Consider the following 16,677-nt stretch of genomic DNA (forward strand, 5'->3'; position numbering starts at 1 on the left):
TTGGGTGACTAGTCATGTGACAGAATAGTTAGTTAGTCGCGTAATACTACACCACGCCGTGGGACCAGTGACGGTCACTTTATGCTGGCGTCTCTTCAAGTGTTACAAGAAAGGCGACGTTCATCGCATGAAATCGGAGCCACCGACAAAATATGGTATATTTCTCAGAATTAATGCGAGCCTGGAATAGTTAGTCTCAGCTTATCAAAACATTTTCATGGAGATTCTTTATTCTGAAGCATACAGCCTGTACGACTCTAGGATGAATATTATCTTAACGTTTGACCGCAACAGAATTTCAATGCGGAAGCATTTTTTGGCTAGTTAGTGGTGTGTACAGCATTAGTGGACAAGCTTTGTGGACAGGAGTTGCGGACAGAGTGTCTCCGTAAGCACTGTCAATAAAGAAAAAATTATTGCTGCCGCAGGGTTTTTAACCTACGCCCGAACGGAAGGGATCTTCCCATATGGTCAGGCAAGTGAGCACTGTGCTATTGCCGTTTCTTTTTATCGCATTCAAAATATACATTATTTACACAATGACTGACAGCCGTAGTTGACCGAGGTAACATGACTAAAGTTTTTCCTACGTCTTTAATGTCTCAATGCGCAGAAGCTAGTCAGCTGGGGTATCCACAAGTTCGATAATTTCACAATAACTTGCAATGAATTCTTTAAATATTCTCTCATTGGCTGTGCGTCAGGATTTGCGTGACGCATAGCTATCCTACTTGTCCGTAAACTATGCTGGCCGAGCACTATTACAAGATCATAAGGAGTACCGTCCTTGTTTTTAACTGCAAGTTATCTGGTACCCACATATCGTTACGCAGATAATCTTCTTTAAGAGTCCTTTAGAGGAAGTCCCAGAATTAGACAGGCCCAGCAGTCCAAGAAAACATGCTCATTGGATAGGAGACAGTAGCGATCCCAAAGAACAAAAATTCCTTTCTCTCGCAACCACACTTTAACCGGCAAAGTCTCGCCTCGTGTAAAACTGCAGCACACGCTAGCGCTGTGCTGTAGACATCGTTGTCTTCTTCAGTTTTTACTTAACACACTCTCGTGCGCTAAGCAGGTGCAGTGAACGACGTCATATTGACGGAGTTCCATCTGCGACGTCCCTTCATTTAACCACGCCATCTGTCCGAGTGTCTCCGAGGTTCGGTAGCGCAATGTCGGGGGAATTCATCAAGTGGCGTGTCAGAACTTGAAAAGCTTTCGCGTTCCTACACTCTGAGAAACTTAAGTGCACTCCTGGAATTTTTTAGGCTAGCCTGTCTGCGCATTGCTCCTCAAGCGAAAAAAAAAGAAAGCGTGTCAAATGTCAGGAACTTCCAAATTGCGCTATCAAATTTTGCATATGGGCTTCATAATGACGGAGTTGGTACATCACATACATGGTGCCCCTTTAGGCGCGGTTTGTTGAGCATCAGCTTTAGTAAGAACTTCGTAGTAAGTAGCGAATAGTGAGCCTGCCTTTTTTTTTCTTGCGAAGCTACAAAAGATATTTTCTGCATGGAAATTAAAATGGCTTGCTCAAAACGACTCACACTCTAAGTTCGCCCTAATTCAAGTTTGGTCTTACTTAAAGTTAAAGTAATTAACTCCAGAATGTAAACTAAGACGCGCAAGAGCGAAAATTAAAATGCTTGACACTAACGAGGGAAGGAGAGCGCAATTAATTAAGAAGTCCGTACCAGAGTTCTTCAGTGCATTAGTCCCAAGAATACGAACGCGGCTGCCGTAATCGAGGACACGTTCGCTGCAGACAGTTGAAAAGAATGGCGTAGAAAAACACGAAGTGAAGCGTCCGGGAGGAGAAATGAAAAGCAAGGAACAAATTTAGAAGGCTTGAATGTGATGAGGGATTTCTTATTCTCTGAGTGAATAAGATTCAGGATAAGAGGCTGAGAACAAGGAACAAGCCTTTTTATAGACATACTTTTTTTTTTCGTGCGTCAAACTTATTAAGCATTAATGGGCCTAGACAGTCTGAGCCCGAATGATAATGGAATAATGATCAGAGGGAAGGCATAAAGGAACTTTTCAAATCTTGTTGACTTTTCTTCTGCAGACCTCTCAAATGCATTAGGACCCAAGCGTGGGAATTGTTCTCACCGATTAAAAAAGCAAGCAGTTAAATTTTTGGTAATATTAGCTGCGTTTAGCAGTCTACTATTCGAGTGAAGGAAACACATACAATTCAAGCGTTTTTTTGTAGTCATCGATATTTTGAATTAATAATTTGGTGCACCCGCAACGCCATAGAGTCCATCGAACACCTTGGTCTTCGATATAGTTGTCCCTGCGGGGACTAGTCCGGAGACCATCGTTTGCGCTGCGGCCTCAATAATGGGTTTGCCTCAAGTCCACTGTGTACAGCAATGAGCGCCCAGTCCTTTCTATAGGCTGTGAGCTTATCGTAGCAGAGATGAGGTCTCCTCTAAACATCACGTTTGAGAAAGACATACAAGCATCGTGCTGACACGCTTTTCCCAGCTTTTCTGTGTCATGGGTCCCACTATTTGGTTGTATGCTCGTCCGCTTTCTTCACGAGTTTCTCCGCGTATGTTCTTCGATTACTTTGTAGAAATTTTGCCTGCCGTCGCAAATCGCGTCCTGACTTCAGAGGCACTGACTCTCACCTTTGTAGCTTATGTGAATGGATGTAACGAGCAATCGTCGGGCGATTCCCTCAAGCCTCAATGTGGTTTTCTTCCTTTACGTGTTCTTTTAAATTTTTCAGGCTACTACGTTATTATACACTCAGCGACATAGCTAAAGCCACTCAGTGTAAACATGAAATTAACACTTCCATAACGCAAGACCAAGTCGTCAAAAAGCAATGAGGTCTACAATCTTTGTACAGATTTTCTCTTTCCTGAGGTGGTGACGCAACCAATCTGTGCAACACACTACACCCAATCTACCTATCCTTCCCGATCTTGTTTCAAACTTGACGTGTATATTTCATTTCCAACTTCCCAATCTATCTACCCATCCCGATATACGTATATTAACTTCAATTTCCAAAATAATAATGCTGACTTTGATGTTGAGTCAATTCTAGGTAGCATCATAACCACACGCCTCTCATAGACATAGTGTGAATGATTGCGTTGCTTTTGCCAGCTCAATAATACGTCTATGTCGTCTATGATGCCGAGGCCGTTGGAATTTGTCTTTACTTCTGGGAAGTTGAGAGGTGTTCATTCCATAATGCAGGTTTATGTTTAGAGATGTTATATTTTTTTACACCTGAAGTGCTTTTCTAGGTGATAAATTATAATAATCGAGCATCGTCCAAGGACATCGGAGCCTATTTTAGCCCTTTGAGACAGCAGATGTATATTTGCTAATTATTAACGCAGACAAGGATTCCATATGCCTGTGTTTGTAAAACAAAACATAATAAAATTAAAACAAAACAGAGCAAATCATAAAATTGACCGGAAGAAAGGAAGTGTAATTTTGTTAACATGTTTTAGGCGGGAGAAGAACAGAAAACCATTATTGCGCTGTTTAAAAAATCCAACGTTAAAACCCTATGACTAGAGTATAACATCCATATCTCTGGAGGACAAGCTCTCGCTTGGTCTGCAGATGCCCTTGAATCACAAAAAAAAAATAACCGAATACAAATTGTATTTATATCAATGTACAACTGCTGTCGAGCAGCTTATCGGCCACCTCTTAAGACGGCACCCGTGACCATTATTTCCTTTCGCCTCCCTGCCTACACTAGTATTCCTCGAAGCATCCCTTTTATCTCGGGATTCTCCTAGTCCCGTGTTTCCTGAACCTGCCAGCGGTTATCTTCTCTTGCTAGTCTTCCGCATGGTACGAGCTTTCCTCACCCTCTCACCAGTTGGAAGAGTTTTGTGGCGTGTAGCCATCGCAACACATAGTTCTCAAAGCTAGAACAGGATCAAGTTATTTAGTACTTAATCCTTGATGCGTTAACCTCTGCACACACCATGTTGTCTTCTTCTTTGACTTAGTAACAGCTGCCAAAAGCCAGTAGACTGTGCAGGGCATATTAAAAAAGCTCACCATTCCACATCACAAGAACTTCTTCCTCAAGACAAGAACAAGAGATCAACAACGCCCATTCCAATAAGCCCATCGTTGCTTGCACCGTGTTGCCGATTGGCGCGCTTCAATGGTTCGCATCGGTCACAGAAGACTTTTTTAGTTTGTGAGCTATTGCAGGTAGGTAGTGCCTTCCCGTTTAATGCAGTGTCGACATCGGTGTCGTAGCATATATGTGGAGTACGATCAAAGACCGCGCTACAGGTAAGGGCATAGACGCGACAACTAATAATAGCAGGGAATTGAATTCGCCTAAGAAGAGTATCAAAGCATATGAAAGAGGGGAGAAGAGCCAATAAAATGAGGTCAGCAGTCTGCCTCGCACTACCGTTGTCAGGGGACGCATCGTCTTGACAGGATGACAGAATTCTATGGTGCAGACAGATCTCCACCAACGACGGTCACGCTTAGTGAGGAGCCAAGTTACAAAAAATAATCGTCTGTTTATAGATAGTACCCTGTGGTCGCTTAGGGTAAAAAACTGGATTCGAAGGGAAGGAAAGCGCCAATGTTTTTGCATCGAAAAGATTAACTCTGCAATTCATTACTCTCAAAATTTTTTGTCTTGAAATGGAGAATAAATGCTAGTTCTTCAAGATTCGCTTCAAGGTCAGTAGTGACGGGCCCCAACGGTTCTCCGCTGAAAGCCTAAGAATTTTTAGGCCACCCTAAAAAAGATTTGGGCCTCTTTATGGTTCATACTCTTCCGATTCTACTCTTTTTTATACTCCTGATCATACTCTTCCGATTTGTGACCCGTTCCCGAAGCCGCAATACCCTTTTTCAATTGAGTAGGACACATCCATAACAATTCCTCTGTCACCCTATTCGCCTCGGGTCTGCCCATTTCTTGTAAGGAAGCTCTCTCATTTAAAAAAAAAAAAAAATGTTCATCTAGAATTCTGCGCCTCCAGATAGATACAACAGACTATCTCTCCATTGTAAACCACTCAAACGTTGGTGCAAGTCGCAGAAAGATGCTACTTAACGGATAAACAATATCGTGTTTTAAGCACCGAAGTTGCAAATTAACATTGCTCAAAGCGCATTATGCGTTCAATCAAAATGTCACACAGTAAATGCGACCTTTCGAACAGTACGTTGAATGTTTTTAAAGTATACACAATTTTCTGCGGGGATTTATTGACTGGTGATGAGTGAAATGAGCTCTTTCCGGCATGCCTTTGTTATTAACAAAACACGTAGATGCAGTTCGAAGGTTTGTTCCCTCTTTCGCAATGCACTTTTACGTTCAGCTATAAGAACACTTTTGATTGATCCTATGGCTGCGACGACGACCCATTCCTCTTCAAAGAACCTTCACATTAGCTGTTGAGGCTGGAAAACTAAGATGAAGTCGGTGAATCTTGACTGTCCTAGCATCAAGGTCAAATAAATCTGTAATAGTAATGCTGCTTTGAGTTTGCCTTGCGCAGAAGTTCGACATGGAATTTGGACCACATTTTACCATCACCTCCACGGTAGACTAATTGTGTGCAACGATTAATATACAGTGATTTATTCCACCATAGCTTCCGGTTCTCACTTTCCTCCAGGGATTACTTTTTTCTCTCACCTAGTGGGTATCAACAGGCCAAGTGTTTCCATTGCGGCCGACCGCGCTGCTCTGCTGTACATTAATATTATTCTTTGACAACGTCAAAAATCCAGCTAGAATTGTGTGGTATCTTGTGTACTGTCGGTTACACTGTCGGTTTCAACAAGATAACTTGGGATTATCAAATATTTTATTGGATGCAAACCTTAATGACCATTTTCAACTCTGCTTTTACAAAATAAGTAATAGTGTCAGCTACATTGTAAGAGTTCATGTAAAAGCGGCACCAAGTAGGAATCGCCTGGCGCTTTCTTGAACAGTTTAACTATAGGTGCATTTGTTTTCAGTCAGTTGAAATTATTTTCGCTATGACAAAAATACAGTGTTAGACTAATGAGGCCGGTGCAAAGAGTAGCTGGCAAGTGTGGCTACACATGGCGTGTGGCTATGGTTGGCGATATACTGTAGATATGTACAAAACTTCAATTATTTGCAGGGTAAAGATACGCTTGTTGTAGATAACGGCCCGGTTGTCTCTGGGCACAAATGACATGAAACAGTGCTTTTTATGGAGTAACTTTCCTGGCGGGCAATGCTCCTATCTGCTGCCAAACATACCTGCTCGGCTCACAAAACTAGGACAACTGACCAAAGCACAAATCACGGAGTTGTTGCGTGACATGGGCCGGAAGAGACAGCGATGATTGCTTTTTTATATAACCCTTGTAAGAACAGCCACTGGAGCCTAGAAGCATACTGCGCCTCTGGCAGGACGCACGTAACGACCTGGAGCCAGCGAACACGCTAACGTTTCTCGGACATCGATAGATCAGTTGCCTAAGGTGTGCAGCTAAAGCTTGTTACCCACTTCCCCTTTTGCGTTTCTGGAAGGGAAGAGAAACTGGCGAGTAGGCCGCAAATCGCAGACTACTAGGAGCACCCACCCTAAGAGCTCACCAACACATACGTTGTCTTCCTTCCTCTGGTACGGCGAAGCAACAGCGAATCACGAAAGAGCGGTCGCTCGTTTAATCACCGGTTGCGTGTCTGAAGGTGGCGTTTCTGAGCGAGCCCAACCCGTACGTTCTGAGGTCGAGAAACGTTCCTCGGTACTGTCATAACAGCTAGAAGGACAAATAGCAAATAAAAGCACAAGTGCCAACGACAAAGTCCTGTAGTGCACACCCGTTGGGAAACTAGGTGGCCGCGGGATAGAAGAGACGATCTTGATGCAGTCGTTGCCCTGCGCGACACCTTCCATGACAAATGGCCGTGGGAAAAAGCGCAGCTCGTTTCTGCACGTATGGACGGTACCAGCCGCAAAGGAGAGATGTGCACCAGTAAGGTTTCTTTTTCGTACACATATTTGTTAGCCACTTTAGGACTCGTGGAAGTGCGATATAGAATTGTGCTTCTTTGACGACCCAAAAAAGGAAAAAGAGGTGGAGCTATTCCATCCCTACTACCGGCGATAAGCAGGAAAGTGCGCTGAACTTTGCAAGGCGATATTTCTGTAGTTGCGTAGACCCCATTAACGTCATTCACTGGCTTTCGTTTGGGTTGCCCAAGAAGTTAGAGGAATGGGCTGCTCCTAAACAGAAACGCGCGACTCCGCGAAAGGGCGTGATATTGCTGCCAGCGCTTCTTTTAGTGAGAATAAGTTTAGTTCCGCTTCTCTTATTGAAGCGACTTTAGTGGCTTTCATATACGAGTGCCAGAAATTGCACCTTTTGCTACCTGAAGCATGAGTAAGTAGGGTTCCACTGTTAGCTGCCGTTATTACGCATTTCAAAGCGGTAAAGAATTTCCTGCGGCAAAGTTGTGTGTCACACGATCAAGAAGGACGCTGTGTTGTGCTTTTTATAAACGAGAACTATCTCGCCCCCCGACTCGCGAAAAGCAGTAGCTCTCCAAATATTGCCTTGTGGCTACTATTCCACTACCCGCAACGCACTGCCTTCTGCTGTAGAAGGGCTTCATTCACAAATTCCTTTTCGTGCCTTAGGGTACAAAACCTTTTCAGTGTTTTTTGCTTACTTTATTAATGAACTCAGCGATAATAATATCGGAGCGCCGCGGTGTCTCAGTAGTTATAGGCTCTGCAGTGGACTGCTGAACTTAATGGTGCCGGTTTCTTCCCGGCAGCGTTTTGATATCATCACAAACCAAGATGATTGTGTACTGTGCGATGTTTGTGTGCAGAATCCATGGTGATTGATATTTTAGGGACCCCGCCGGGGTGGCGCAGTGGTTACGGCGCTCGACTACTGTTCCCAAGGACGCGCTATCGAATCCCGGCCTAGGCGGCTGCTTTTCGGTGGAGGCGAAAAGCAAGGCGCCCGTGGGCTGTGCGATGTCAGTGCGCATTAAAGAACCCCAGGTGGTCGAAATTTCTGGACTCCTCTACTACAGCGTCTCATAGACTGAGTCGCTTTGGGACGTTAAACCCCACAAACGAAAGCAAACCAAATTTTAGAGAGCCCTGGACTGCGCCACACAATATTCTGAGTCGCTTGGGGACGCGCAACCCTGTCACCATAAACCCCCATTATTTTTGCTTTGAACAAATTACAATAATTCTCTTTTACGTACGTTTTTCCCCGCCAAGATAATGCCACTAAATAATGCATTCAGTTTTGTTTCAAATACATCACAGTGACTTCTAAACTTGAAAAAAATATATATTTTTTTAAATAAAGCTTTGATACAATGCTTTTTGAAATAAAAATAGAGCAAAGAATGTAAAAACTTGTGGCAGCGTAAAGTTTGTGAAATATGTCTCAAGAACAACAACTCGCAAGAAATAGGCACAACGATTAAGCAAAGTTTCTTCATGAAATCAGAGAGGTTTGGGAGGAAACAGGCCTTCTCCTGATCGACGTATGGGCTAAGTGCTAAACAGAAATCTAAAATTTACCAATTCTTTTTAAACACATTATTGAAATTTTAAACTTGAAGATAAGTTCTTAAGCTTTTTTGAGTAAGTGACCAGCTACCATTTTTTTTCTGCATAAAAAGTATTTTGAAAAAACGAACGCTACATTCAAATCAAAAACATCGGCCGAAGTGTCTTTAATTGATTACAAGGGTAAAAATTTAAAAAAGAAACAAAGACGCCATCCCCAATATATTCTTTGCACAAAAAAGGCAAGCTTAACTGGAATGCTTTTACCCACAAATGGAAGACATAATTGTTGTTATTTTGAGTATATATACATAAGTCAGCAGCTAGTGTTAACACCTGCTGAATGCCTCGGTGGGAATTGAATCTCTGTAATTCAGTGAAACTACAAGGCAACAAAACACCGTGGCACCATGCATATTCCTTTATTTCGCTTCTTCGTATATTATTCGTATTTGCAAAAGGTTATGATAGCACTAAAGTGCCATTCTCCTCTCAAGACTTTGAAACGGTTTATTTGAAACAAATGAATTCGTAATACTTGCATACGCAGGATATTGAAGTAGGCGTAATGTGAAAAGCTATTGCGCTGGAAGGGCTCAAGCGCTACCCAATTTTACGACTGACTCCCTTTGGACAAGAAGTAGGGCTTCACCAGTATCACTTCAGGAACCTGAATTTGACCCAAAAGTAGCATTCTTTCAGCATTTTCAGCACAGTGATTTGATTTCTTTATACTCCGTAAGCATTCTCTATATATCGTATGCAAGTTCTTTTGCGTGAGTATTTCTATATATTTATTTGCTCTAAAAGCAAAAATAGTAGTAGTTTATTGCTAATATTGGGACGCAGTATTTTATAAAAGAAAGAGAAAGTCGCAGCTAGAAATATGCTGCTACAATATATGCCAAATAGATGGGGCAAAGGATGATGGTTGCAGTGGCTAATATTCTAGGTTTAAATGTAAACAGCGAAACTCATTAGGCCGAAGAGGTTTAGACTCGTGTCATATAAAATTCTTGTCGGCTGCGAAATTACTGCCCAAAAAGGATGTCGTTCAGTCCCGTCCTCTCAAGAGTAGGCGCATAATAAATGAAAGATAGTAAAATGTTTCTTATGCTTCTAGCCATATCTACTCTCCACATTGCTTGGTACCTTATCCACTTAAGCTTCAATGCTTTTGAGGCGCAATAGCTGGAAATTTTATGAGAAAAAAAATTTTCTACCTTAATTCGTGTTTGGAACTTGTTTTAAAAAGCATTAAGGGCAGTTGTGGTGATTATGAGACATGTTCAATAAGTTTAGAGCCACAATTCTCGTTCTACTAAACCAGTGAAATGGTTACTTATCTGTTCCATTTATTGAAGTGTTCAAAGTTAGCAAGTCAATCAACAGACTCCCACCAGGTTCACCCAATTCGGTAAGCATTTAGATAAACATTTGGGTAAACATACCTGTTGTTTGATGACCATCTGTATTAGAGTTCTTTCAGAAGAATTTCTATGTAATTGTAATATTTGTGGATATTTAAGGGTCGCGCTTTTAGGTGTGATGCGACATGATTACTTTCTCCCGTCTTTGACCTCCCTTCTCACGTGCATGCACTTTGATTCTCTCATAATCATTAGTTCCTTAATTTATGCCTCTTTTATCGCACACATATACATGTCAACACAATGTTATACGCTACTACATTATGTGAATGAGTATCCGGCAGAAATTTAAAGCCTTACTTCATCCCAGCCGCGCAAGGATGCCTGCGTGACCTAGCAACGACCTATAGGACCCTGAACACAGGAGCCCTGAACACAGGAGGCCTGAAGCCGCTCCGATTTTCCGGCACACTTCTCTCCTCCATCCAACTCGGGCATGCCACGTGTTCTATGTGACGTCATACAACTCACCAATCCTTCGATGCCCGTCACCACCTACCACCTGTCAGATATACGCTAGTCATATTTCGCTCACAATAAGGAATGTTGTAACGACTTCTTTTTCGCTGGACGATACTCTTACCCAGTCACGTTTAATGCGGACCATTATGCAATTTTATATTCCGCATCTTTTCATGGACTGCTCGAGCGCCTATAGTACGTTTGTTTTATAGTAGGTTTTCAAGTTTCATTTTTGTTCGGTGAATTAATTAGGCAAATAACTGGCAAATAATTTATTTTTCTTTAAGGCAGTACTATGTCGTGAGATGAAAGGCTGTAAACAATAAAGGTGAGCCTCGTATTTAAGTTTTCATGTTTGGCAGTTTGTTTCGAAATATGGTCGATCAAAAATACGCATTCGAAAGCTTGTTGAGTTGGTTTTGCCCCAATGACATTGTTGTATCCAATATTGTTGCCAATGTTGCATCTACTTCTTTTACTTCATTCAGTGCAGAAGCACTGTCAGATGTTTGCTTGTTTTTGCTTGCACAGGGCGCATGATAGCCATCATTTTCGAGATTTCTGATGCCGAAAAATGACTTCAACTGATGGCATGCACATTTTTCGAGATACACGTTTCAAAACCACACTGCGACTAAGGACCTGGATAAACCAGACTCAGTACTGACTTTGACGGTCTTCGATATCTTAATATGATATTGCCGTAATCATAAAAGTAGAATAAGAAGTACATGTTAAATTAAAATTACTGCCTAAACATCAAGCTCTATCACGTATACGTTATCCCTCTCTTTATAAAACGCCCTTGCAGAAGTTGCACAGATGTGTATCTAGTAGTTTTTGAAATGTTTATAAGAAGTTAAAACGAACAGGCATTAATTTACGTACCGGCTATAACTGTTAACGAAGTAGGTGAGCGCAGAAAGATAACTGCTGTAGCGCAGGAGTTCTTGGAATGCGCGAATAAGGCCCCAGTGGTGTCACCGGCAAGCCAGCCTATTGCTGCCGAAGTCGCCGAAAAAGTTATTCCACCCCTGAAACTGCATACCCTGCTACGTGCCTCATCTTTCAGGGAAACAAAAAAACGCCTGTAGAATCTAGAGCATACCTGAAAGTCTGCGCAGGCCAAGTTCGAGATTAGCGAGCAAGTTCGTTATGCTAGCTTTCTGCGAAGAAAACTTTTAAGTAAATTCTCGTTCGTTCGCTTAAGTTAGGTGTTTATGTGGACTTTTTTTAAGTTTGTCGCTGATTCGCAGAATACGAAATAGTTCGACCGGGAAAGAATTGTCCATAAAAATATCTCGAGGTCAGAAATTGAGTTTGGAATTCCGCAACTTGTGTTGATACGGAATGGAGACTGAGGGAAGCAAGTAGATTTTTTATTTTAATGCATCATTTAAAATCATGCTCCTAATGTAGCACGGCAGTGTCTCCGTGACTTAGCGACGGAGGCACGTTCAGGCAATTTGTTTAAGGCAGGGCTTTTACTGCTACGTAGGGTGGCTTTTCATATAAAGCTTTTTTTTTTTTGCATATTGGATACACCAGAATAAATTATCAGGATCTTTCATTTTAGGGGAAAAACGCTCCATGCAATTGAGGGTGAGGGTTATCAGGGCCGAAAGGAAGAAAACTTGCCAAAATCACCACTATATCAAAAGCATAATCTACCCAAAAAAAGATAATTTACAAATTTCGCTTGCATCATCTCTATAACAACAGAGTCTATTTCATCGCTCTTACCCACCCTCCTAGTGAATAAGCACAAGGCAACATTTAAACCTAGTTCCTGGTCGCTGACATAAGGGTTAATTACGGAAAACAAAAGCTAAGTTGCCAGATTCCAGTTGTGCTCGATAATTCATCCCTAAGGTATATGTTTGATGGAAAACGAAGTTTAAGATACACAAAAAAGCGATTAATCTATGCTGTTCTACAATAGTATCTTATTGTTGCCTTGCTTTTAGCAAAAGCATGTTTTGTCAAGCTAATTGTACAAGACTAGTTTTCTGCCATGTATATTCTCTTTCAGTCTATACATACCGTACATTGTGCTTATTATTGTAGTTGTTCTGCTTAGTGCTGTTGCACTATTCTATTCTTATATATGTCATAATCTAAAATAGCGTGTTACGGTTTATTACCTGCACGGCACACAATGCCTTCGTTAGGTTTTTCACAATGCCTTTTTTTTTAAGAATTCCCAGTTTTGTTTGTGAAAACCGTAAAGCTCAAATAAGCCATCCAGGTGGGCAAGTTAGTAAACTATGATTTCCAGCCTCAAAACAGGTGACACGGGTAAGCTGTCTACAATTACAAATGTGCTACTAAAACGCCCCATTGAAAATGCTTTCAAAATAACAACACTTTTCCTTGAAGAGGATAACGAGACTAATCTTTTCGAAAGCAGGGCGTGTTTGAAAATTTTTGTGGATAAAATGCTTATTTAGGCCATCAGCTTTACATATCCATACAGAATGCATTTATCCCCTTAGTAGCAATTTTCGTAGCGCGAAAAAAAATTACCGCGCAGTAAGATGCGCCTTAGCTTTTGGAATATCAGTTTGCTTCAGCCAGCTGTGGCAAAAAGGGCTTTGGCATTTCGCCACTCTTGCCGAAATTACTATTAAGCAGGCCCAGAACTCCGCCTCTTTGCTGACACTAGCCAATTCTGATTATTTCTGTGCACCCATTTCAAAAGCTGTCGCTGTGAAATTGCACGCATGGCATTTTGACCTGCCGAAGCGGCAATTGTAAGCTATTTTTAAGGTTACAGGTCCTTAAAAACGATTACCCAGAGCGCAAAACTAAGCTAGTCTGCGCATTACTAAACTTTATGTACTTAAGCTGGTAAATATTCGCCTGAATCATTCTGGCTAAAGGCGGCTAATAATGACGTAGCAATCCTCGCGGCCCTTTCGGGATTCTCTTGAAAGGAATCAAGCTCTCAGCAAGTGTTAAGAACACCTTTAATGTCTTCAACACCAAAGAGGATTTAAGAGTGTAAAGTCAGCACTTTGCTGCCTCTGCGACAGACCTCGATTCTTCATCCATGCCTCAAATGACGTCTCTCATATTTTCAAAAGCATTACTGTCCCCTCGCAAAGGACAAACTTTAAATCCGCTATACATGTTCATTTTTCAGTATACTTTGTGCAGACACTTGAGCCTTCAGCTCTTCTAATCGGATTACAGCCATACGTTTTTCAGACCGTTGAAAACTGCATACTTTCTACTTATATACTCCTTCCGGCGTGTTATATTTTGTTTGTGCATGAGCATTTGTGGCGTACTGAGACTTCACTCTGTTGATACGCAAGGTGAATTGCGTGCACGGGCTTCTATGGGGCGTGAATGAAAGCCTCCTAGCACCAAAAGTTGGTAGTGCAGGCCGGCAGCTCGGCGGGTTCCCTTCACTGCTACTGGAAGCATTCCTCTGGTATACACGCCGGACCTCTTTCTCGGGCGGGGCTGTGGCAGTTTTCTGTTTCGAAGGAATGTGCAATATATATATATATATATATAGGGAGGGGGTTTGAAGCTCGAATGGGTTCAGTAGGACATAAACGCGAAGGAGATGATACACGGTCCAAAAGCGGTATACATTCATCGAAAGTTCACCATTTTTCTACCGTGTGATCTCCCTCACGTTTATATATATATATATATATATATATATATATATATATATATATATATATATATATGAGTGTGTGTGTGTGTGTGTGTGGGAGTATCGCAGCTCGCGTAGGAGATAATCTGTTAGTATGAACTAAAGGTTCGCCGCAGAAAACGTCATCGAGCGTCGCAAAAAATAAGGAGCTGCTTACACTATGGCGGTGCCTTTTGTAAGGCAATAGCCTTTAATGCTCATCGTTGTCGACAGAAGGTTGCCAGCAGAGGTGTCATGCTTTCGAGAGCGAGAGTTAAAAAATGAATGATAAACCTTGTCTCCAACGGGAATCAACCCTCCATCCCTTTGATCCCCAGTGCACCGCTTCACTAACTGCAGCACGCTTTTTTTATCGTTATTGCCAAAACTGTATTCAGATTTTACACATAAAGAACATTACTCCAGAAACACATGGGTTAAAAACCACATGATTTCGGGCTGCGTGATGCAATAAACATCAGGCATGTGCAGTAACACTGCCATTCCCGGAAGCCACTCAGGCACTTGGCCTTGTGTCTTGAAAACATCAATAACACTCGCAACGGCTTCTCAAAAATACTGCCGTATTATTCTCGCATCAATGTCTACATGCCTAAAAGTAATTTTGGATCGCCAGATACTGTGCAGACCCAATAACATGATCATGTCCAGCGGTAGCCCATCATCTTCAATCGGTAAAAATCGAATTCCCGATGCATTCACGGGTAGGTCTTTTTAAATCGTTCGTTGTAGAATGTCCCAGAAAAAAGGCTTCCCAACAGTCTAAGAAAACGTGTGCCATAGTTTCAGCTTGAGGCATATGAAGGAGTGATTTCCCCAAGGTACTAAAGCCTTTCATTCCTAAATAGGTCTTAACGTCTAGTGTATTGCTATGGAGCTTGAAAAAAAAAGCTTTTCCTCCCCCTGGTATAGCCATATTTTTTACTCGTTTAAGGACTGAATTCCATACCTACAGAGTACAACGATCTGCACAATGGGGTCGGGAGAAATCGTGAAACGCTCTTCAAAATTCCTTGTCTACTTTATGATGATAGCGGAATCCCGCGAATGACAGGTACTGCGCCTTTTCTTTCCTGTAAACGAATTATAGAACGCCGGTTAACTTTGATGCGTTAAATGAAATGCTGGTTGTGTTAGACAGGGGACGCGCAATGTACCGTCATGACAGGTCATGACGTCACCATGCATTTCGTGCATACCAATGAGTACATCCACAGAGATACGTGGGAAGAAATAGCAGAAGCAGTCAGAGTGTCGCAACTCGAAAGGCTAAGCCAGACAACAACAGGAAGAGCCATTTTAAATACGGTAGGCCTGCAGACAGACAGAGTCGAACAACCCACAGATATACCGCAATAAGCTACCCATCTCCCCTCTTCCTCGACACATGCAACCGATATACAACGAGGAAAGGAGGCAAAATAGAGCAGAAGCACTCAAAAAGCGATTCGAGCCACTGGACAGCAAGGCAGTTGCATACGTTGATGCGGCGAGTGGGAAGTCGGGTGCGGCGGTAGCCTCGGTAGTCGACGGCCGAGGCGCCCCAGTATCGGCAGCCAATATCAGAAGCCGCAACTCCGAAACAGCTGAAGAAGTTACGATAGCGCTCGCTTGCTTAGCAACGGAAGCAAAATTCATAATTAGTGACAACAAAACAGCCATCTACAATTACGCAAAGGGCCGGATCGCACCAGAAGTGGTGCGAATCCTGGTCGGAAAACAGCTGAATAGAAAAGTCAGCTTAATATGGACTCCAGCGCACGTGTGTGTTCCTGGTAACGAGGCGGCACACGAGTTAGCCCGAAATCTCTACTTCCGGGTAACCGTAGAGCCGCCTGATTGCCAGAACATGGACGAACGTCTATTAAATTACACAGAAATAGTCGAAAATTATAGACAAAGCAGGAAACTGGTGCCAAAACCAGATAATAGTCTGAACAACGAAGAGGCGACCGCATGGCGGCGTCTACGGACAGGGAATTAGATCCACCTGGTCTGGGCCTATCACGTCCAGAAAGATGAGCGACATGCTGATAAATGCAAGCAATGTAGGGAGAGAGGGACCCTTAACCACGTAATTTGAGAATGCGCTATCTCCCGAGGGGCTAACACTAAAGTACTTAGTAGAGAAGTCTGGGAAACCCTTCTGCGGAGCGACGACCCAACTCTTCAGAAGCAAGCCATCCACTTGGCGGAAGAGGCCGCAAGGAATGCCTGCCTCTAATCCCGGAAGTCCCGCCCTCCGTCTCCTATGCCTGCATGCCGGGGGCGGGGAATAGGGGGATTTCATTCTGGTGGAAATAAACGTTTTTCAGACACACACACACACACACACACACACACACACACACACACACACACACACACACACACACACACACACACACACACACACACACACGCACACACACACACACACACACACACACACACACACACACACACACACACACACACACACACACACACACACACACACACACACACACACACACACACACACACACACACACACACACACACACACACACACACACACACACACACACACACA

At 42.7% G+C, this 16,677-nt stretch overlaps 1 pseudogene; it reads left to right on the top strand.

Moving 5' to 3' along the window:
• Positions 1-15,284: 15,284 nt before the first annotated feature.
• LOC146186626 (uncharacterized) lies at positions 15,285-16,347 on the top strand (annotated as a pseudogene).
• The last annotated feature ends 330 nt before the right edge of the window (positions 16,348-16,677 follow it).

Source organism: Amblyomma maculatum, chromosome 6 (assembly GCF_055883805.1).
Source record: "Amblyomma maculatum isolate TAMU_Amacu chromosome 6, ASM5588380v1, whole genome shotgun sequence".
NCBI classification, from domain to species: Eukaryota; Metazoa; Arthropoda; class Arachnida; order Ixodida; family Ixodidae; genus Amblyomma; species Amblyomma maculatum.